The sequence below is a fragment of the Tauraco erythrolophus genome, chromosome 1, assembly GCF_009769465.1.
Source record: "Tauraco erythrolophus isolate bTauEry1 chromosome 1, bTauEry1.pri, whole genome shotgun sequence".
Classification (NCBI taxonomy): domain Eukaryota; kingdom Metazoa; phylum Chordata; class Aves; order Musophagiformes; family Musophagidae; genus Tauraco; species Tauraco erythrolophus.
The window spans coordinates 10,305,999-10,329,479 of NC_141465.1; positions in this window are offsets into that span (position 1 = coordinate 10,305,999).

The following is a 23,481-nucleotide window of genomic DNA, read 5'->3' on the forward strand; positions in this document are numbered from 1 at the left end:
AATTCCAATTACAAAAATGGACACTGCTAAAATGTAAACAAATATCAATTATCTACAGTGTCTTGTCCAACTTTAGTGACAAATGGCTTTTTAAAAAATATAATTTCTCAATCCTTGGAAGCTTTACTTAGTAGGAAAGTGTAAATACCGAGTAAGTGCTTGCGGTGCAGAAGGTTAGGCTTGTTTCTGAAAAAGCTTGCTTCTGCTTCTCTAGTTGCTCAACCACATGTATCTTAACAGAACTGGAGTAAGAACCACAAGACAGAGAAGAATGTCATTTGAGAAACCTGAAGAGTATTAGATTGGCAACACAACTTAGACAAAACCTGAAGTTCTTCTGTCTCTTCCTTGGTCTTAGTTATGTGTAACTTAATGGGAGTTGATAGGTATTTTTTTTGAATTTCTAAATTTGGGTTGGCTTGGGTCCCTGAGTTTGGTACTGTTTCCCTTCCCCTCCCGTCCTTACCAACACTGAGGTGACTAAAACTTCATTTCTGGAACTAGCAGTCCTTCTCAAATAGCTCCCTGATGCACCCGCCAGAAGCCCTCTGTAGTTTAGTGGCATATGCAACATATTTTGTGCCTGCAGGATTCCTATTGTTTGCTCTTTTAATACATGCAAAACCATTATGTGGGCACATTTGGTGTCTTCTGGTGTTCACAGACCGCGTTAGCACCTTTCCACCTGTGGGAAGAAGTGTGTTTGCTTTTCACAAGGAATTTTGTTATAGATTCTTATCTGAAGGATCTATCAGGACGCAATTATTCCGAGCAAGAACAGGGGAAACATGGAATTATTGTGAAACAACATCCTTTCCTTGCACTATTGCTAGTAGTGCAGAAAGGAATCAAAGACTTAGTGAACGCATTCAAGAACTAATACTAACAACTGGCAATAGGTAAAAGATGATCCAGTGATGAGTGATGTTCCTCAGGGGTCAGTACTGGGACCAGTGCTATTTAACATCTTTGTTGGTGACATGGACAGTGGGATCGAGTGCACCCTCGATGACACCAAGTTTGCAGATGACACCAAGCTGTGTGGTGTTGTGGACATGCTGGAGGGAAGGGATGCCATCCAGAGGGACCTTGACACGCTTGAGAGGTGGGCCTGTGAGAACCTAATGAAGTTCAACGAGGCCAAGTGCAAAGTCCTGCATGTGGATTGGGGCAATCCCAAGCACAAGTACAGGCTGGGCGGAGAATGGATTGAGAGCAGCCCTGAGGAAAAGGACTTGGAGTGCTGGTGGATGAGAAGCTCAACATGAGCCGGCAATGTGCGCTGACAGCCCAGAAAGCCAACCGTGTCCTGGGCTGCATCAAAAGAAGTGTGGCCAGCAGGTCGAGGGAGGTGATTCTACCCCTCTGCTCTGCTCTTGTGAGACCCCACCTGGAGTACTGTGTTCAGCTCTGGGGTACCCAACACAAGAAGGACATGGAGCTGCTGGAGCGGGTCCAGAGGAGGGCCACAAAGATGATCTGAGGGCTGGAGCACCTCTGCTATGAGGACAGGGTGAGAGAGTTAAAGGCTGTTCAGCCTGGAGAAGAGAAGGCTCCGGGGTGATCTTATAGCAGCTTTCTGGTACTTAAAGGGGGCCTAGAGGAAAGCTGGAGAGGGACTTTCTACAAGGGCGTGTAGTGATAGGACAATGGATTTAAATTGAAGGAGGGCAGATTTCGACTAGATATAAGGAAGAAATTTTTCACTCAGAGGGTGGTGAGGCAGTGGAACAGGTTGCCCAGAGAAGTAGATGCCCTATCCCTGGAAATGTTCAAGGGCAGGTTGGATGAGGCTTTGGGCAACCTGGTGTAGTGAAGGGTTTCCCTGCCCATGGCAGGGGGGGTTGGAACTAGATGATCTTTGAGGTCTCTTCCAACCCTAACCATTCTGATTCTAAGATGAGAACAGACTAGTAATAACAAAGACAAAAAGCCAAGTTTAAGCACAGTATGTAACTCAGCAGGGACACATCTAGGCACTCTTAGAGCAGAAACCACAGTGCAACGTGTTGTTACACAGAAATAGAACTTAGAGCTGTGCAAGTAATGGATTTTTCAGTCTAGTAGCCAGACTTAAGCATTGTGTGTGGGAGAAGGCTCAGGTTCGCTCTGCATGTAAGGTTCTGAGGTTTTTTTGGTAATGCAAAGATGTGAAGAATGGCTCTCTGTTCAGTTAAAAATGCTATGGCTGCATAAAACACTGGGTACAAAACTAAAATAATTATCTTTTGAAGGTATTTAAACCTTGGAAAATGAGATTGGTTTCAAAATGGATGTGCTGTTCTATTTTAAAATAAGTCAAAATGCTTCTGTTTTCCCCCTTTCCTTCCTACTTGAAAATATTTATCAAGTCTGATCAAATTTAAGAATGCTTGTCTTGGGGCACATTAGAGGGCAGAAAAATGAAAAAGAATCTCTATTTTTTTGTAAATTCAATGAATGAATAGTTCACCATATTTATACTCAGTTGCTTTTGTGTGTACCCCATTGTTTTTCCCAGAAAATTTGATGATACATTGTAATTAAGTCATCAAATGTTTCTGTCAAGAAATTTTTGTTATAAAAAATTAATTTTACAAAAAAAAATCTTATGATGGTTACATTGAACTTGCAATAGTTTGGATTTTCCATTTGAAACATCTAAAACATTCCTCTCTCAGAAGACTGAATTTTTCAGTCAACACAAAAGAGACTGTGGGTATGAATTTGCTTTCTCTTCCGTTAAGCATGTGTCTTCATGGGCAAAATTACTTTATGTGTAATCATATGCATATGTGTAAACAGTGTTCTGTAACATGACAGCCCCAAAATTTGAAGAACAACATATGCATTCTTCCCTGTGCAGTTTTTTCACATGGGATAGGTGTTTGTGATCATGTAACTAATAAGGTTCAGATTAAGATTCCAATAACTAGTTCCTTTCTGTGCAGTACTTTAAGGGCAGAGAGGCTTTTGCAGCCAGCCTCAGCTTCTTGCTCTCTCCAGACATCTCAGACTTGTTACAATTGCTCTGGGGTTACCTGTGGGGTTTTTTTAGCAGAGAATACATGTCCCCAGTCTGGAAGCAGTGTGAACTTGGACTAATGATGTCCGTGTATTAATATTTTTGATACACTGCAAAAGGCAAGCAAGGGAAGCAAAATCGTAGTAGGTTCAGAAGTCTTGAGGCATTTCTTGCGGCACTGAAGAGAGCTTTGAGACTGTCTTGAAGACAGGAAGGAAGGGCAGCATGACATTATAACAGAAAAGAGTCACACTTGTCGAAGAACTTTACCACAGAGCCATATATACATCGGGCTTCTTGTCTCTGTACGCTTGTGTCGGACTAAGAGACTGCAGGTAATGAGGATGTGTGATGCTCTGCTGTGGTTATTGTTTTCATCTCCATTTGCAGGCACCCAACTGCAGACTATAACAACATCAGAATATCGTTGTAAGGAGAGGAGCTTCCGCCTGGGCTGCTCAAGCTCTGTACCCTGTGTCTTTACATTGGCAAAACAGCGTTTTGAAACTCTTCTCCCTTACGGATTTCTTACTTGCTTTTTATAATGATTTGTGCCATTGGGGCGCATTTTTGCCTTTAGCCTTGAAAAAAAAAATCTGGCCTTTTTGGAGTGGATTGCCTTTAGCTATGTTTTCAACCTCTGAGAAATGCGTTGGGAGGAGGAAAACATTACATCGATGTTGTGTAGCTGGGTTCAGGTCTTATGTTCTAGGCAGCTTGCAAGAGAGAGATAATCTGTTGATTTTGTGTGTGCATGGAATTTGGAAGATGACAATGTTTTCTTTCAACATGAGGTGTGATTCATTAAAATACTTCTCAAAGTTGTTATTTTTCCTTTAACAACGATGTGGAGGAGCTTACCTCCCAGGTACAATAAAGAGGGATCTAAACAATAAGTACTATAAAAATAAATAGAAATAAATTAGAAAAAACCCCACTTTTTACTAACCTGGAATTTCATGTCAAATGGGTTTGACAGGGTGTTGAGCAAACTAAATTGCTGCTATGAGATAGAATGAGGATTTTGGGTCCCTTTTTTTGGTTGTTCTTCAGCTCTGGCTCTAATGTAAATTAGTTTCTTATGCAGCAAAATAAGTTTGACTCCTTTTTCTTGTCGAATAAAATAATACTAGGCTCCAGCAGGAAAAAAAAAGGAAAGGATTGTTGAGCAATTTTCTTTATGAGAATAAAAGACCAGTTCTAAAATTCATCTTGGTACACTTCTTAACATGATCTCCATTTAAACCATGCATTTTGTAAAATAAATCACTTAATTTGGAGAGACATTAATTTATCTCCAAAACATGCACCTCCCTGTTGTGAACCAATATGCATCACACACTTCTGAGATGAATTTCCACAGAGCATTGGTGCAAATATGCCAAGATTTAAAAGCTAAATACAAATAGATCCAGACGAAAGCCAATCGCAGAGGTCCCCATCTGGCAAATATCTATGTACTTAACTTTATGCACATGAGTATTAACAATGAAGTTAACTGGATTATTTATGTAAAATGAAGCACATATGCTGAGGCCCATTTGTGTCATTTCTTTCTCACTAAGGACGTGAAAATGAATATTAATAAACTCTGCAGAAGAGTCTTGCAAAGACGTCTATATGTAGGATGGAGCTTAATTTTTAAGGTCTGTGGAGTCAAAGTATTTGTGTCTCTAAACCGTAAACACGTGCAGAAGACTTGGCAGAATCAGCCCATGTGTCTAAGCAGATGTTATTTATAGTATCAAACCACACTGGTTTACTCAGAATAAAGCCATCATTTGAGTGACTTTTCAAGCTGAAAAGACTCTGGGAATTTGGAATGGCAATGAAGTTCCAAGTATTATTAAAAGAAAAATAGTCTTGTACCAGCTTCCTGTTAATTTTAATTGTATTACACCTCATTCTTAATTCAACTGAGCTAAACTCATCGCTGGCTGTAAATTCATAGGATGTTTATTTTCACTTATATTTTCTCCCAAGAAATGTGTTATTAGCACATCATATTTGAGTCTTTGCTTATTGCAGATAAGTCCTTTTTTCCATTCAGTAATAATTTTGTATTCAAATTGTATACATTAGCAAAGTGATTTAATTCTTCAGTTTATTTATGTTTGAAAGGCTAATGTTTTCCAAACCACAATTTAAGGGTTCATGTAGCAAGGCAAATTACAGGTTTCCAAGTGAGTGAAATTGTGTAAATTGTCAGCTTGCATTGACATACAAAAGAAAGTTCTAAGCTGTCATGAGTTACGTGTTGTGGGGCCAGACAAGAGTAGGATAACAAGTAAGCCAAGTGAAAAAGGAATTTGCCCAGCAGGAGTTCCCTACGGAGCAGGTAAAATTGCAAGACTTGTGTAAATCACTGCTGAGGGAATGGAAAAACAGATTGTGGTTATTCATCCTCATAAGTTTTCCCTCATTCAAAGAAGAAATTCCAGAAGCTTTCTCTTTTAGGGGAAGATAGTGGCACTTAGGTCCCTGCCATGAATTGGGTGATCTATTGATGTATCTCATCAAGAGCAATTCAGCTCCTTTCTGCCAAAGCAGACAACGTTGTTTACATAAAGACTTCACTTTTCTCCGGCAGAGGTAGTACTAATATTTTACCAAGGATTTCTGTGAATGTGTAGTATGTGAATATTTCTGCAAAAACACCTTTCCTATATGGCACAAAATATTTTTCATTAAAATTCTTCACTATGAACATTTATTGGGTCCTGGAAAATATCAGGGCCAATCCTATCTCTATAAGGCATTGGTGTGCTTGAGAGACTTATACCAACGGCTCGATGTCCAAGTGGAGACCAGTCACGAGTGGTGTCCCTCAGGGGTCCGTGTTGGGCCCGGCCCTCTTCAACATCTTTGTCGGTGACGTGGACAGTGGCATGGAGTGCACCCTCAGCAAGTTCGCCAATGACACCAAGCTGTGTGGTGCCATCGACACGCTGGAAGGGAGGGATGCCATCCAGAGGGACCTCGACAGGCTGGAGAGGTGGGCCCGTGTCAACCTCATGAAGTTCAACCAGGCCAAATGCAAGGTCCTACATCTGGGTCGTGGCAATCCCATGCACAAATACAGACTGGGCGGAGAATGGATCGAGAGCAGCCCTGAGGAGAAGGACTTGGGAGTACTGGTGGACGAGAAGCTCAATATGAGCCGGCAATGTGCTCTTGCGGCCCAGAAGGCCAACCGCGTCCTGGGCTGCATCAAGAGGAGCGTGGCCAGCAGGTCGAGGGAGGTGATTCTTCCCCTCTACTCTGCCCTCATGAGACCTCACCTGGAGTACTGCGTCCAGTTCTGGAGCCCCCAACATAAGAAGGACATGGACCAGTTGGAGAGGGTCCAGAGGAGGGCCACGAAGATGATAAGAGGGCTGGAGCACCTTTCCTATGAGGACAGGCTGAAAGAGTTGGGGCTGTTCAGCCTGGAGAAGAGGAGGCTCCGGGGTGACCTTATAGCGGTCTTCCAGTACCTCAAGGGGGCCTACAAGAAAGATGGGGAGAGGCTGTTCAGGAGGGCCTGTTGTGATAGGACAAGGGGTAATGGTTTTAAGGTAGAGGGAGGTAGATTCAGATTGGATATTAGGAAAAAATTTTTTACCATGAGAGTTGTAGAACACTGGAACAGGTTGCCCAGAGAGGTGGTGGATGCTCCATCCCTGGAGACGTTCAAGGCCAGGTTGGACGAGGCCCTGAGCAACCTGATCTAGTTGGAGATATCCCTGTTCCTTGCAGGGGGGTTGGGCTAGATGACCTTTGAAGGTCCCTTCCAGCTGTAACCATTCTATGATTCTATGATCAGCCAACATCAGCCTAAATAAGCCTGCAGTGATTAGAGCATGTTGGCAGTGTAGTAATGGGGTCAAGTTTTGTGGCTTAAAGTATGCAACAGCAAATTCTTCTGAGCTTGAAGGGTGTGCTGTTAATGCTTGGTGGTCGAGGATTATGGTTCAATTTACAGGTGGACTAGTGGTTTCAGGGATTTCTAACCATGAACTCAGAACCTTCCACTCATTTCTCAGCCTTACTTCATTGAGAGACTCTTGGAAAAACTGGTAAGAGGGCATGTGGGCAGAGCAATGCACTTCTCTTAAGCTGGTGTGGATTTTCTAGTACCCTGTGACACCACTTTGATTCTACGCCTTCTTATCTGCTTAGACAAGCCTGGCGGAGTGTAAGATCATCGACTATTATCGTATCACTTCTCAATCAAAGCAATTCTTACCACATGCTGTCAGTTGCTTTCAGAAGTGAAAATGATGATGGCCAGTAGCACTTGGAAGCTGATTACTTGACATTAGAACTAGCAGAGGAGGGCAGGACATTCTCCAGGAATATTTATTTGAATTTTAATGTGAATTTTTTTTCAACTTGGTTCTTTCCTCACTGGTTCATTCTTCCTGTGAGCACTTGGGCAGTTGATCCTGACTGACACGAAAATTTAACTGGCTGGCAGATGTGTGTTTTGAGGTCGTTGTTTTCAAAGGGACATTTTGTTGGCTTTTAAAAAATGGTCGAGAACTAGAAATTGCAATGGCGAGTATGCACCTTACTTGTTAGGCTACTGTAGAAAAAAAAAACAAACAAAACCAAACACAAGGAAATTAAATATTGGGCACCTCTCTACATCCCTGAGTGCCAAAATACCTCTAACTGTGACCAGAAACAATTGCATTGCTTTGGTAGCAGCAATTTTACAAGGTGAAAGGCACGTTTATATGTTTGGTTCAGTTGGACAATGGACACAAGATGATGTGACTTCACTTATCTGTTGCAATGAACACTTGAGAGATCATAGACTTGCAGAAAGCTTCTTTGTAATCAGTGTAACCCATTGCTTCCTTATTTAATATATATGTGAAATTCTGATTGCATATTGATAACACAATTTTAATCTGCACTTGTTGAAGCTGATTTTACTTTACTGCCTAGTATGCATTGGCTCTCGGGAATATTTATTTCTTACAGACTTGCTGTAGGTTGAAATAATGTGGTTTTTTGTGGTTCTTGTTTTCTCATTGTCTTCCTTTCATTCATGGCTCACCTGAAAAGTCACAGCTCCTTCTAGGGTGAGCCATGGTATGGGTCTAAGCTGGATAAATGTCCAACCATGTCAGAGGAAGGGACTGGTGACGTAATATCAATCCAGGAACAGTGCAGGAGCTCAGCTTGAGCCACTGCCTCACCCTGAGTGAGGTACTTGCTGGAGCACGAGTCAGTTCACTTTCAGTCCAGCAGGAAAGTAGGACTTTTCGGGGGGAGGAGAGGGGCCTGGGCTCTTGGAAGTAAATGAATAACTACTGTCTCCCGCTACGTTTTGAACTGTACTCCATGTCTTGGAGTTTTGAAGCTTCTTTGAACCAGCAGATTCAACTGTAAGAAAATCAATAACGTTAAGTCAGTTTTAACCACAAACAGGGTAAAAGGGAAAAGAAAATAAACCAAGAATATTAGGGAGCAGGAGAAGAGGTGACTTTGCAGAAGACTAAGGTGAAACGATAGCTGGCAGCTGTATATCAGAGTCCCCCAGCATGAGGGAGGGAAAATGTTGTTCTTCCCTGAGAAACTTAAAGAGATTCTAGCCCGTGTCAAGTCCTAAATATCACAAGTACTTTTCTGAAGTATATATGTGCACTCATATTCCTTAGTGAAGTTGCTGTTTTACTGGAATAGTCTGAAGATTAGTCCTATGCCCACTAAAGTCACTGAAAGGATGTGTGCTCACTTCAAATGAGATCAAAGTTTTTCTGAGTTATTTCTACTGTGATTTATTACAAGAAAGTAATAGTGATACTTACTATAGAGTGAAATGAAGTTTTAGAAATGTTTGGGGTGCTACTTAAAACACTGTCATTGAATAATTACTTCTTAGACTGATGAGGCTATGTGCAGTCCAGGAGGACGGGAATGGGCAGGTTTTGAGAAATGCTGGAATTGGAAGGCAGTACGGATACTGCAAGAGTGGGCTAAGCTACATTCTAGGAAATAAATACTCCTGACTGACTCCGTAACTGACGACCCTTTGGTCTTTTGATAGACCATCAGTCTTAAGTTTTTCTATACAGAAAGGATATCGTACAGTGAGCTCGGGTGGGTGTTTACGACGTGCTGTCCAGACCTCACTAAATTCCTTTGTGGGTACACCCGATGTATGTGAAGTGTGGCCACAGAGTTGCTATGAGTATCCTGTAGCAATGTCCATCCTGACCAACTAGACTACCTTCCTGGTGCTAGCTGCTCCCTGCCTGAGCAGACACATGGTCTAAGCAGCCCCAGAGGCTGCTTCCCCACTGGTGTCTTTATAGTTCATGCAAAGTATGGTTTGGCTTGCTCAGGAATGTGATTTTCCTTGAAATTAATCTTTCAGATGTTTAACCTTGAGGACCCCCCTAACTTTGCTCTTGTTTCTGTCCCTGAGTTTCATATTCCTACTGTGTGCTTCTAGCCGCTTTATTGTGGTTTTAACTAAATGAATACATGACTGCTATGCATTTACCTTTGCATTAAAATATCTGAGATACACAACATCCCTAATTACTAACTTTGCTTCATCTTACTTCATCTTGAATCTCTTGGTAATGATATTTTTGAGATGGGAGATGTTAATTCCTTTCTTGAGATCAACCATATGTTCTTTTCCTCTGATTATAATTACTTTCTTCTTATAAATTGCCACAGTATTATTGAACGTGCATTGGTGAGGGTATTTGCGCTTTGGCTAGCAGGGAAAATCTTGCAGGTGTGAACTGTGCTGTGTAATAATCTTCACAAGAGCTGTCTGATTTTTTTTTTTGACAGTTTTTCATCAAAACTATACTCTTGTTGAAGTTGAAATGTTGGAGGAAATGGATTTTTCTGACAAACTATATAGGAAAAAAGTTGAAACGTGTAGGTTTGACAACTAATTCATTTTCTCTTGACTTGAAATTTGAATATCAACTATTGGTATACTTAATATCATATGCACATATAATTTGCATTTAAGCTTGTGTTCATCTTGTTCTGATCTTTCTCTGTTCTAAGGCAAGGTTAACTAAAACTTTGCCATTCCTGGCAGATGTTGCCCAAAGCATTCTTAAAGTCCACAAGTCTATTAAAACTCCAAGAGTGATCTATTCTAGTGTTCTCATTTTTTCTTTTCCCCAATCCTGAACAAAAGTAAACATGCGGTGTTCAATTTCATGGTGGAAAAGATTTTAGTTGTGGACCAGCTCAACAACAATAACTTGTCCTGCGATTTCAGGCAGTGATTTCTTCATGTTGTGCAAGCTAAGTAGAGCCAGGTCTAGAGTCTATGAAGGTTGAGTTTTGCCAGGAGACTAAAAGCCACAAACAAACAAACAAAAAAAACAACCTCCCAAAAAGACGTCTTTGTTTTGTGGAGGAGTTGTTTGCTAAAACTAGGCTCATTTATATATTAGAAATTATCACGGGAGTGTTACCAGACATTCAAAAGTTTGAGTCAGGATTTAGTTTTTGGGTTTCTCCAATGGGATATAAAGTTGACTGTGCGTTTCAAAGACTGCTTGAACCTGGTTAGAACTCTTCATTTCCCTGTCCTTATTCTTTGTGCTGTCTTGTACAACTGCCTTGAGATGATTCCTTTTGGAAATCAGTGAAATTGTTTTGTTTTGTTTTTCCCACATGAAAAGCTCTAATTAGAGAAACAGCACCCATCAAAATTTAGACTTGCATAGTTGCAGCTCTAGGGAACCTGGTTCTGAATCAGACTTGTGGATTGAGGTCTCCTGCAGCTCTGGGAGCATGCTGGAGACTCCATCAAGGCAGTGGAGTGAACGAACCCGTGACTTTATGAAACGTGCCACTGTTGCTTAAACTCAGAGCCTTCAATGAGACATCTGAAATGCTGATCTGAAACTTTAGAAGAATAATCATGTAAGAGAAATATTAGCATCGTTGCGTGGCTGTTTTCTACCTGTTTCCTATTGGGCTAAGACTGCAGAAGTTCTCTTTCACATGGCAATTGGCCCATGTGTAAGTAATGACAGATTTATTGTGAGGTAAGCGTATGGGCATGGATATTTGATTACAAAGTTCATGTTGCATTCAAAGTTTGTGAGGTAGACGATTGCTTCATAATTTGTTACGTATCAATCTGTCATAACAGCTGGCCCAAAACGCCTTCTAACAGGCTTCTCAGGTTGCATCTCTCTGAGCTGGAAATAAATGTTTCCTTACTTTATATCCCCTAAGGTGAATCAGTGCAACTCTGATGTCATCTTGCAGGTTGTAAAAAATATGGAGATAATGTCAACCTAACTGCTAGTGTTCTGTCGTCTCTTTGGTATTTTTTCTGAGGCATAGTGTGTAGCATTTGACAAGTGTTGTGTTGGTAGTTCCCTAACACTGTATCTAGGTATATCTTTGCAGACTGCATGGTGATTAGATCTAGATGGGATAGCCCTCTGTGTATAGGATTCAAAACATGGGCTCGTACTTTAAACAAAGTAAATGGTGGTCACATATAAGGACTTGGGGGGGGGGGGGAAATAATTAAATGATTAATTAAATGATGTTAGAATGAAGTTCATCAAAAGCAAAAAAATTGTGATTGTTTTCTCAGCTCCAGACAAAAGAAAAATCCCATCTATGCCAATTTCTTTTTAATAACTTTGCTTCATTTTTCAAAGGCAAAAATTAAATCATACAGCTTTTTTGAATATGTACATGTAGTAGCAGACATGATTTTGTGTTTTCTTATAGAAAATAGCTAACATTTTTAAGGCTGTTGAAGAGCTATAGGCTATTTTTAAAACCAGAATTAATGCATATTTTAATTCCCAACACGACTTTGAAAATATCAAACTGCATTTATTAAGTGGAGAAAGATAAACATAAGGTCACATTTCTCATTCTGCAGGCTTAACAGATCAAACTGGGAAAATAATTTCTGACCATGAAACAGAGGAAACAGTTATATTTCTGTTTTCACACTAGCTAAAATAGGGCTAACTTGTCCTGATGAAATATTTCTGTTTTGAATGATTGAATTAATCCAGATTGTTTTAGGGCATGCATCTCTCTCTCAATTGGTGCTAAAGAATGATGTTTTAACTTCACCACTTGCCTTTTTAGTACAAATAATATTATGCTTAATAGTAAATCAGAATGACCTGGCAGTTATATAGTCAGGTTGAAGAGATGAAAGGGAGATAAAACACCGTAATGAGGTCAAAACAAAAGCTCATTTTGATTGACCTGCAATGAAAACCATTTTATGGAGAGGAAAAAAAGTAGCTAGAAACTTCAAATGTTCTTTTTTTTTAAGGAACAAAATAAAACTACATTTCTTTGAACTTTTCTGTTATAGCAGCTGTAACTGGTTATGTTCTGCTTTTTATAGCTGTCTATTAACACTGGATATTTCTGTTTTATTTGATAGTGTTAGGAGAAATCTGTGCTGGTGATCAGTAAATAATAATGATAAAATATTGTCTGTTAATAAATTCATTATTTCATGTGTTAAACTTTTACACAGAAACATTCACTAAAGTTTAATATAACAAGACAAAATATAAAAGTTGAAATAATAGATTATAGTGGATTTTTTAAAGTATTTTTGTTTCAGGTAATCTCTAAACTTGTGCATCTGTTCTGATTTAGAACAAATCCAATTTTGAAATGTTGTAATACCTGCAAGCATAGTTCCCAAGCACGCCAGTACATTTTCCTGTCACTGCAGGAGACATTTGTTATTGGCAATCTCAGAGGAAAGCTATAGTCTTGAGTGGGAAATGAAAAAGGTAATTTTCATTAAAATACAACAAATAACTTGCATGAAAATTTGAGACTACAGCCAATTCAGCCATGTAAATAAAACAGATGTTTTCTTGTGATAAAAGTGGGAAAAACATGGCAGAGAATTAAAAAACCTGACTTTTTATGCTTGCTTGAATGATTGTACAGATTGCAGGCCGGTGAAATACCAGATCCCAGAGCACAATCCTACTAATTCTTCAGTCTATCCCTCCATATGGGGGTCTCTAAATGGGCTTTTCGACCCATGAGAGGCAGCTCATCTCTCTCCTCTTAAAAACAATGATCTGTCTACAGGTAATGACAGACAATGAAGTCCATCAGAAACATGAACAATAGCACAAGATATTCAAAGCTTATTCCTGGGAAATGTTTGGGTGGCACTTAAAAGCCTAAATACTTTTGATATCCAGTGGTTGGCCTTTTGATGAAAAAAATCAGGGAAGGCATATGCTTTTCAAAACTGATTAAATTGTTTTGAAAAAGCAGTTTTGAAAATTTTCTCAAAAATCATTGAAGACTAAGTTTTTCCATCAAAATCTGTTACGGGATATTTCCAAGCAGCATTGCTCAATATATGGATTGTTTGTTTCCCAAGGACTGTGCGTGAAAGATGCGACAATATTCTCAAAGCCCACTGGAGTACGAAGCGCTGATCAGGAGGGAGGAGAGGCGGCTGACACCTCACCTTCCTCTGTCAGGCGAGGGACCTGGCCAGCAAAAAAGACAGTAGACTGTTTTTTTAACAAAAAATGACAGCGAGATAAGGTGTATGTTATTCTTGAAATAAAGCCAGCATTTTATCGGTGAGAATTCACCAATTTTGATTAAAACTAAAGCACTGATAGTGACAGAAGAGAGAGCCTGTGTTGTCCCACACAAAGCAAAATGTGGACATGGAGAGTGCAATAAATAATGCAGTTGTACGTGTTCGTGAAGGCCATACTCTAGGTACTTTATCACAGTCTTTACCTCAACTCATTCCTTTTTTTTTGTTAAGTTTTAGGACCAGCTATGCTGCCAGTTCAACAAAAAGAGAAAACCAAAATCTTCAGGTAGATTACATTCATGAAAGTGTTTTGTTTAATTGCTGCACTTGCTGGGGCCAAACTCTAAAATACAGGATAAGGTGTACTGTGTATTAGAAATACTAGATATGGTTCAGTTTTCACGACAAAAAGCTGCTTTAATTGATGTTAACAGCACTTCACAACTCTGAAAAAACATACCACTTCAGCATGTTTTTCCCATGTTGTTTAATGATTTTGGTGTACACAGGTAAAATAGTTAAAAACCTCCAAAAGATGAATATAAAAAGACTTAGTTTTCAGTGTTGTCATTCAAATTTGGTTTTATTGTGTAACAATAGTAACTGTATCTTCCTCCCCTTCATATATTTTCTGAGACTAAAAACAATGACTTGGAGCTGAAATAATTGAAATTTGGTCATTTTAGATTTAAACTTGAAATATTTTCAAGTCCACTATCAACAACAATAACAGTTGCTCAGTACTGCTTTGTAAAGTGCTGACTTTTTGCATAAATGCATTTAGAAAAACTGTTTGTGCATCTGACTAGTGAAAAGACAAAAAAAAAGAGAGAAAGTTTAGTTTGGAAAACTTGGAAACGAAAGGATTATTCAACCACTACCACTGTCACTGGTAGAATACAGTTTATCAGATTCTTCTGTTAGGTAAAGTATGATAAAGGTTATCCTGTAAATAGAATATTTTAATATGGATTTAAAATGTCCTTCAGATATATAGTCATAGCTAAAATCAAGGTTTTATGGATTATCTTTGAAAGCTTACAAAACACTTGCCATTATTGATATTAATAGCTTTTGAAGTGTTCCAGGTCTCTTCCATGGGGGTGATTTTAAATGTGGGGATAGTACTTTTAATGTTGATCACCAAGCATGAGCTTTCAAAATATATTTCACTCAGTTTGAGCAGAGGGAAAAAGGTTGAAAACATGAAAATTTATGTAAAAAGAAAAACTTTGAGGGGATTTTGGAGCATCAGATTATTTTGTGGAGGCTTAGTTTCAGACAGCTGTGGGTTTTATTTGCATTCTTTCTTTGGGTACCGTATTATAAAAGCTATACATCAGATTTTAGGTAATAGATAACTAATATGTAGTTATTAGTGTCTCAATACTATTAAATTTGAAAATTTTACCATATTAAATGTCATATTTAATTTTTATGTTTTGCCACTCTCACACAACACCACTTTTTGTTATTAAATGAGGGTGTTGAAAAGGCTCTAGTTGTTGAGGGTATGAATGGAAAACCAAATACTTATTTTGGAATAGCTCTTTGGAAGGGCTCTCTTAGTCTGATGTATAAGATGATATTAACACTGTGAAATATGTATTACCAGTTCTTTGCTCCAGGTTACTTGTTTCTAATTTCAAATGGATTCTTAAAAAGAGTAAGACAGTCTCCAATATTCAGTCTTGAATCATAGTTCTTTCTGAACCACATTTATCCCTGAATAAGTCACTTTGTAGACAATCTGTTAGACTTAGAGATCCCAGAAAGATATTTTACTCTGCTAGGGAACGTTGCAGTAAAAGTAATGGAAAAAACAGAGGTCTAATAAAATCTAATCATGGCAGATAAATACAGAGATTAGTCTTATTTAAAGAAATGTCTTAAGTGATCTTTGACAGAGCCTTGTTATTGAGGCAGAGCAGAGGGCCAACTGTTGGCTTTGAAAGTCAGTGTGTAAGAAGAATTGTGGCATATTGAAATAGACACAGCTGCTATTGATGCCTGAATTTATTCCCCACCTCCCTTGATACATTTGCTAGTTCTGTATGTTTCTTTTTTTTTTTTTTTTACTAGCAGTGGAACAAAGCGTTTAGTAAAAGAGATTTTTTTTTTTTTCTTTTTTAATACATGCTTTTTGAGTGGAGCATGAAAATGACACATAGGAAAAAATCTCCGCTGGATACTGGGGTTTAAATGGAGTTTCAAAGTTGAAAGTATGGAGTATTGCACCTCTGCCTTGCCATATACCACCGCTGAAGTGTGATCATTGTAAAATCTGCATGATAAAATGCATAATAATCAACTGAAAAAAATCAGTGTCTTGTATTACTGTTCGTTATTGCTTTATTGTTTATTTACATGGGACTAAACCAGGTAGTTTGTATTTTAATATAGTACATACTATATATATATTAGAAATGAAAGAATAAGGTCTTTACCTTTGAGGTACAACAATCTCTGTACAAATTGCAGCTCTCTCTCTCTCTCTCTGTATGTATATCTGTCTCTATCTCACTTGCTACTGGAGTTCCAGTTACTCTTCTGACACTCCTGTCTCTTAAAATATCTGTCACTCTTTTGGAATAAAGCATAATTGCTTTTGGCAATCTTGCTTTTCTCTGTCAGGATTAAGAGGTGCAAGCAGCAATAGCTGCATATTAATGCTTTTATTGTGTATAAGACATTTGGATACTCTTGTTTTACCATGGCAACATATTGCAGTTGAATAGTATTATTGGCTGCTGTCAGTAATAGCGAGTCATAATCATAAATTACCAAGGCTAATAATACTATTGACTGCTCTTGTCATCTGGAGGGTTGAAGGGAACTGGAGTGATGTCAAGCAACACCGACTGATGAAGTAAGGAGCAAAGAGAGTTTGACACTACTGGCATAGCCTTGATTCGTGAAGATGTTCTTGAGCATCACCCAATCATCCCTTTAGGTTGGTGGTATAAGGGAACAATGTTATACAGCAGTGATGATTGCAGCTAAAAAGACCATGGCGATCTCTATCACCAGCATAGGAAATAAGGACATTCTTGGGCCTGTTATCTTGCAGTTATCACAAAGATGCAGATATTCTGCTTCTGGACTTTGAAAATTTCTGTCTGAGACTTACCACTACAATCTATGTGTTTTAATTATGTGAAATGGGAAATTGTTTAACAGCTCCTCCCATCTCTGAGTGAGCTTTGAATCGGTATAAGAAGAAACAGGCTGGGCAACATGTATTGAGCTTTGGTCTTTGCAGTGAATATTTCACACAGATGGGTTTGAAAGAGGTTTATTTTTTCGCAGTGTGTTATGCTAAGCACAAAGGAGAAATCAAAGAACATTTATTAAAACATTAGCCAGAAAGCCCACATCTGTGGACTTACTGCTGGACTTCTAAATTTGTATCTAGGCACTGAGATCTAAATGACCTAATTTTTAGAAGTACTGAACAACCTCAGGCACCACAGAACTCGTGGTTTGCAAAGAGGAAAGGGATTGGAAGGAAAAATTTGAATTCCAGTCCTTGCAAAGCAGAGGCTGTGTATGCACCTTTGCAGTTCCACAGAACTAACGTTCTGGCAATTGGACAGACTTTTGGAAGAATCTGGTAGTTTATTAATGTTTGATATGAGTTTTAAATCCTCTAAATAAAAATATTGTCTCACTGGGAATATTGATGCTCAAGATTATGCATGTTCCCCAAGGGAATTCACCACAGGGCCAAGAGATTTACAACATTAAGATCATCAGTCTTAAGTTCTTGCATTTATTGCTCTTCATTAAGGCTATTTTCTTCATCAGAGTTTGAATCTAGTAAACTTTTATTTGCTTTCTTTTTCTTTCTTTTTTCTTTTCTTCCTTTTTTATTTTAGATATTTTTTAAAGAATTAATTAAAGCTTACATGTAATTTGTTTCCAAGTGATTTTGTGGTGTTTTATTTTTTTATTTTGTTATTATACCAGGTGTCTCCCCTGTACTTCAATTTACTAAAATAAAAAGACTAAATTATGAAGCTTATATTTGGGGTTTGACCAACACTTCAATAAATATTAGAATAGTTGGTTATTTAGACGGATTTGACTTTAATTCCCATATTGTTGACTTTAATTCCCATATTTTATTTAGCGTGTACTTTTTCCTTTTCAAAATTTGCAACTAAAATCAGCCATATTGACAGAAACTGATGCGCTTTTCCTTAGCAAGCTAAAATATGAGGCTAAAACAACTTAAATGTTATATGAAAAATATTTTAAATTGGGTTTTATAGCATCTTAATTGTGCTACAATTTCTTTTAACAGTTGTCTTTGCAAAATAACTAGGCGAGTTATCTGCAGAAATTTGAGACAATATTTATTGCTGGGTAATGTAAACACAAAATACATGTGTTTTTTAAATACATGAGCTAAAATGCCTAAGCCTAAGTTTCTATACCTTAAGCTTTGAGGGGGAGAATTAAAAAAAAAAAAAAGTGAAGTTGCATGAAGGTCCAGATAGGTGCCTGTTAGAACTGCTAAGACTCTTTCAATTATGAGTCAACCAGAGCTAAGAAATAGAAAGCAAATTCAGGTTAATTAATGTTGGTGTCTTACGCTGCTGAAGTGGCTATTCTGCTTTTGTGTCCAGAGCAAGTCTTGACTGCTCTAGGCTTGTCTGGGTGTATAACATATTCCAGAGGCAGATGTGCCCTAAACTCCAGTAAATGAGGTAACTTGTCTGCCTTAAACGCTGTTGAAAAACTCCTACATTATTTTTTTCGTTCTTGGTTACGTGGATTTCCTTGAATATCTTTTTCTGAGTTGGAGTTTTGATGCAGGCAGCAAGTGGCATTATGGATCAAACAGCTAAGGGATTAATGGTGGCTCTACTGAGAAAAAGTGGGCAACTAAAATGGCAAATTCTCTTCAGCCTTGACAGTACACAGGAGTGAACTGACATGATGAATGTAAACAAACAAACCTCATGTTTCCTATTTTTCTTTACTACTGGTTACTCTTGTTATTACAATGGACAGTTGCTAAATGTCTTCAGTAGTAAATTGCAGTCTATCTTCTGGTGTGCTTTCACCAGATTTGCTGACAGTTTGTGCAAGTATGTTAAACCAGGGAACACCAGGGCGTGTAAGGATGGGATACATCTGAATTGTCTGTGATACACTTTTTTACCCATCATCCAGCCTTTGTTCAGGTTCCTTTAAATGTCAGGGGATGAAGGTTTTGCCCTTGTTTGCTAACATGGTTGGAAGTCTGTTGAAGAGGCAATTGTTGCAGTTGTTGTTCCAAGAAGTCTTTTCTTAGACTCTCTTCGGATGTCATTTTAATACTTTCCCCATGGCTTACCTCTGGGGTATTCTGTGATTTAGAAAACTCAACAGCCTTAATCTTCTGACCTGAGTGGCTCTGCAAGACATTCTAGAGCTGTATTTCGAAGTGAAAAGTAACATTAGCACCAAAAAAGGATGAGATTCTCCTTTTGTTGAATTTGCTAGGTATTTTGTTGGCTTCAGACCAAGACTTCAAGGGGCTGATCTGAATGCTTAAGAGACAGTCTGAATATCTAAATGTGCATATTCTGTGAAATTTGGTTACTCCCTCTCATCCACAGAAAATATCTTGATACTTGTACCAAGGGAATGCCTTTTTTGCTTTATTTGCATAGCCCTTAACAAAGTGTGGTATGATACCTGCCTGAGGCTTTTGAATGGTATCATAATTTTAAAAATGAGTAAATATCACGTTTAGTTTAACGATTCTAGCATTTGCTCATAAAATGTTTGCAGTACATTTCCGTTTGGATTTTTAAAATAGGCCCCAGTACCTGTATGAACTATTAAAGATTTTCAAAACTCAAGGCTTCCAGAACTTGAAGCACGGAAGTACTCTATATGCAATGTGTTCCTAGAATCTTTTTCTGTTCTACAGAATTTATCCTGCACTTCGTTGTTAACTAATATGACAGATTGAAATGACTAATGTTACTTGATTGATGGAATTTACTTCATCGATGTGTCATGAGAAAGTGTAACTTTCTGTGGGTAGACACATTAGGTTTGTCAGTGATTTGTCACATTGGTAAACTACTAATACATAGATATTAGTACAGGTGATGAAAACACCCAGGATATGTGTCAACTAATTAATGTTGGGATTATTCTCAAGTTTTCTAATTTCTAGGCTTTATATGGTTTAGACCAGACAAGCTGTTGCCAATAGCTGTAGCTCAGGTAAATAAAGAGAGCACAGAAATCTGACGGAATCTGTGCCTTAACCTATGTCCTGCTGTGCCTCTCAAACACTATCTTGAAAAACCAGTTGCACTTCATTGATAGTATAACAAATTCCTTTTATCTTTCTGCAAGGGAAATTATATAAAAGGAGATAATTCTGCGATCTGCCTTACAAAGTAAAAAAAAAAAAAAAAAAATCCAGAATAGAGGAGTATGTGTGACTGTAAGGAGATATACTGTGTGTGTTAAGTGAACTTTAGGCGAAATATATGACAACATATCCACATTTCTAGTGTTTGTAATGAGATGCTTTTCCATGTCCGTGCAGGCTCCTGAGCTCTAGTGTGTTTTGTGGTGAGGTCCGAGTGGGACTGACCTTCAGGATAGAGCAACAAGAACCCAGATACACCATTAGTGTAAAATGATGTGACTGGGAGGGCTACAGGTGGAGCACCATTGGAAAAGCTGTCTCCAGATAGTGAAGGACATGTTCAACCTGTAGTGCAGAGGTTTGATTAAACCTCATGTATATAGAGCTGAGTTGTTTTTAAACTGGGTCAAGACATCAGGGAAGCTGCAAGGGTGTGTGCTTTAATCACTGGATAGAGTACTTCTCACTGGGAGGCTACCTATGCTGTGCTTAGTGCCTTTGCTTGCTTTTTGGCTAAACAGAGTGGTGATAGCCTTCAGATAAAATGCCAGCATCTGTTTTGTTGGTGGTTAATTTCACTGGTGTCTCCCCTTGTATTCACAGGTCTTTTTGACTTATAAGCAGGAGCCAAACTGAAACTGTGAATGATACAGTCCCAGAGTGTCAAATGCCCATTTTGGCCCTTTCACGTACACTGGCTGCAGATCAGCTGGTCCTTACCAGGACTTCTGCCTTTCCATGTTGACCACTAGCTGCAGGCTCCTGCCAGCATCTGTGTAACAGTTCTTGGAAAGAGTCCTATGAGTTCCTTGTCTTGAGCAGCACAGCCAACTTGGACAGTGCAGGACTACTGAAGCGGGATGCCTGTAGCATGCCTCTGGAAACGCATACGGGCAAGTATGTTGTTATCCCTACAAAATCCTCAGGTGGCCTTGAGCAGTGCATGCGTTGAACTGGGAATTATTGAAGCGTGAGCCTGACAGTAGCGTTTCACTCGGTCTGTGAAGAATCCCTGCGACACAGGACATGCCCCTCTGGAGACTTAGCCTCATCTGATCTGTCCATAGCTACCGCATTAGCAAAGACCAATTCCTTCTCTCAGAAACATCCAGGAAGGCTTATATCTTCACTTTTACGCCTTAAATCTCTTAGGGGAAAAACACCCCAGTCTTTCAGCTGCCACTTTCAGTGTTCTCATGCAATGCAAAGTTTACCTGGCATGTAATTGGAAATGAAGGATGAGAATGTAAAAGAAAGGTTAGGCTGAATATAAATGTAGTGTGTCCAGATACAACAGCAGGCGTATTGTAAGCTGGTAAATAAAAAATAAAGGTGGTTCAAATTCAAAATGAGAAATCTTGCATCACAGACTCTTATTTTGTGGCTTGGTTCCTGGGCTGTCAGTTTTCTTTAAGTCCAGAATTAACACAGGAAGCTGGTTTGGTGTAAGCTCATATGAGCCAGACAGTGGTGGTATCCCTGAGCTCCTGTGCCACTTCCCCGTGGTTATTGCACTGTTCTTTTTGCCCTCTTGTGCCTTTATACTCAAGTACGATGTATTTTGCAGACCACTGTAGACTTCTGCTACTGCTTCTGGTAGTTGTACATGAGTACCTCAGAAAGCAGTTTTGGGAAGATGTCTTGGGCTGTTAGCCAAGGTTTTTAGGAGCGATTACAGGGTGTTGGATGCCCTGTGTTTCAAACACTGAACTGAGACACCTGAAAGGAGCCTGATATTTCTAAGAAATCATTCAGGACTGATCTCCAACATTCAAGTCACAGCTGAGTATCCTAGGGTAGACATTGCATGTTGTCAGTCACCTGTAAAAGTCTACCTGTTCCCAGCTCCCAGCTATATCTCCAAGCACAGGTGCTAATGTACTCTGCTTCCTCCTTGTCCCAAGTTTGTTCAGACAGGCTTCTCTGAATTTACAGAATGTCTTATGAATATGAAGAAGATTTTCACATATTCTCTGTTATCCTGTAGTAAAAGTCAAAAGAGGTTTTATGATTATCAAAAGATACCTGATGACATCAAAATTGTGCCCTAAGTTTTGTGTGCTCTTTAGGCTGCACAAATATTCTGCGATCTCCGCTGTAAAAATCCTCCATGTGAAAAGCAATTAGATCTTACATTTCACTGAGCTTTAAAAAATAATGTCTGGGAAAACTGAAACAAAATACTGTACTCTCTGCTTTATTTAATCTGAATAAATATTGTTTCATTCTTTTAACAAAAAAAAAAAAAAAAATTAATTTTCCTACTTGGACATTCCACCACTTGGAGTAGCACTTGTGGTCCTTGTTCTCTCTCATGGACAAGGAGCAGAAAGGAGCACCTGCCGTCTTCCTCCTGCTCTCTCCCCAGGCAGCAATGCTTACTTGCACATATTCTGGGATGTGTAGAGTGGTTCAAGGATCAGTCCCACAGGAGGAGCATAGAAGCTTCTGATTGCTATCCCCATACGGAAAACTCAGTTTGTTTTGACATGGTTTTCAAACTCATTGGTTTGAGGAAATAAATTTTCTTCTCTCCTCTTTTTTTTCTTTCCATTTTGAGACAAAATCAGAACTTGAAACATTGGGATCTTCTGTCACATAAAGATTTTAAATCGCTTGCATTTGTGTTGCATCCTAATAAATGCTGAAACAGTTTGCAAACAAATTGGACAAAGCTATGAAGATCATACCCACCAAATTGATCGAGATGATTAATGGGCTATTGTTTGTAACAATGGAAGGTGCAAACCATAAAACAACAACGAGCTGAAAAGTTCTGTGTATTATATTGGATACCTTAAAAGTATTACAGGCCAGAATTAAGATCAAAAGTGTCTTGGCAAAAGCATTAAAGTGAATCTGACAGGATGATTAATCTATTTGAAGCATCTGAAGAAGAGCCAAATGCTGGAACAGTGATTTTGAGAAAAAATAGAAGCAGGCTGGGTATGCCAGGATAGGCTGTATTCTAGCACTAAATGGGATGTGCTACTTCCTGTACATTTTGTGATAAAGACTTGTAGAGAAAAAAACAGGTATCTTCAATGTAGAGAGCATTTTCTGATGTTGTATACAGTCTTTCACAGAAAGTCTGGTTCTGTAAAGGATTTTAAACATGTGCTTAACTTTAGACATGTTTAAGTCTTTTTAAGATTGATAGAGCCTCATAATGTGTCTAGATTGAAGTAAACATTTAACAACTTTCCAGCAGGGAAACTTTCCAGGAGGGACACATTAAAAAATTGACTTTTGAAAAAGTAGGTTATGAAACAATATTTTAAAGATTACCAAATAAGGATATGTGACAAACATGCATTGGCTATATTGAACCTTGAGGATTGAGAGTGTGTCAATCCTGCCATGTTTTGATAAATTACATTGCCTTCTGCTTTACTGTCAAAGCAACTGAAATAATTTCTTAAATATAGTAGGAAGTAATTTTTTCTTTTTCACATTTTGCTTTGAGTTTACTTATCTATCAGATACTTTTATGGCATCCAAGACCCCCAGCAAGTGAAATACTGGTATAAGGAGGAAACTACTGTA